The sequence below is a fragment of the Lupinus angustifolius genome, unplaced genomic scaffold (assembly GCF_001865875.1).
Source record: "Lupinus angustifolius cultivar Tanjil unplaced genomic scaffold, LupAngTanjil_v1.0 Scaffold_400, whole genome shotgun sequence".
NCBI classification, from domain to species: domain Eukaryota; kingdom Viridiplantae; phylum Streptophyta; class Magnoliopsida; order Fabales; family Fabaceae; genus Lupinus; species Lupinus angustifolius.
Window position 1 is genome coordinate 177,105 of NW_017727811.1, and position 1,368 is coordinate 178,472.

The following is a 1,368-nucleotide window of genomic DNA, read 5'->3' on the forward strand; positions in this document are numbered from 1 at the left end:
TTTAACATCTTCAACACAGATATCGGGATGTTCGTCTTGATTCTTTGAATAAATCAGGATATCATCGATAAACACGACTACAAACGTGTTGAGATATGGATGAAAAATCATGTTCATGTAATCCATGAATACTGCAGGGGCGTTGGTCACACCAAACGGAATTACGAGGTATTCGTAATGGCCATAACGCGTCCGAAAAGCTGTTTTCGGAATGTCTTACGAATTTACGTTTATTTGATGATACCCCGATCGAAGATCGATCTTCGAAAATATTGTAGCTCCTCTCAGCTGGTCCATCAAGTCATCAATACTTGGCAACTGGTACTTGATCTTAATGGTCGCCTTGTTCAGTTGTCGGTAGTCGATACACAACCTCATACTATCGTCCTTCTTCTTTACAAACAAAACTGGAGCACCCCACGGAGAAACACTCGATCTGACGAACTATTTCTGCAGTAGATCCTCCAATTATTTCTTCAACACTGTCAATTCTAACAGTGCCATCCTATAGGGAGCTATAGAGATTGGTCCAGTTCCAGGAACCAAATCAATAACAAACTCTATCCTCCTCGCTGGGGGTAAACCAAGAATATCGTCCGGAAAGACTTCAGAGAAGTCCCTAACCACTGGTATACTTTGAATTTCTCCTTCTTCTTTCTTCTCCAGCGATGCTAACATCATGAACACTTGGGCTCCCTCCTTCAAGAACTTCTCCATTTGATTGACAGTTGTGCTTTTAGGTTCATAACGAGGTTCTATTGGGTCGTTAGGGTTGTTAAAGACTACCGTTTTGTTAAAACAGTTCAAGAGAACATGGTTATTGGATAGCCAGTCTATTCCTAAGATGATATCTAATTAGGATAAGGGTAGACATATCAGGTCTACTAGGAAAGTTCTGTTATCTAATACTATGGGGCATTATGAACATATAGTTGAGACTATGACAAGTTCGTTTGTGGGTGTTGATACAACTAGATCATATGGTGAGGTAACTATAGGCAATTCTAATCAGTTAACAACAACATGGGATATAAATGAATGGGTTGCACCCGAATCAAACAGTACAGATAAGGAAATCTCATTAACAAGACATGTACCTTGAATGGGATCTTCATCCTCCTTCATCTCAGATCCGCTCATGGTGAATACCCTTCCTTTGGCATGAGGTCTAGCCGCCCTAACAACATTCACTCCTTCCTTCTTCATCTAAGGGCACACCGGCTTGATGTGTCCCAGTTGGTTGCAGTGGTAGCAAATAAGGCAGTTGGCACCGAAATGCTTTCCCTTGCACTTCGAGCACCAAGGTGGTGATTTTTTGCTGGAGTTCTCAGCTTGAAAACCTTGGTTGTTTTTGTTGTTGTGGTTGTT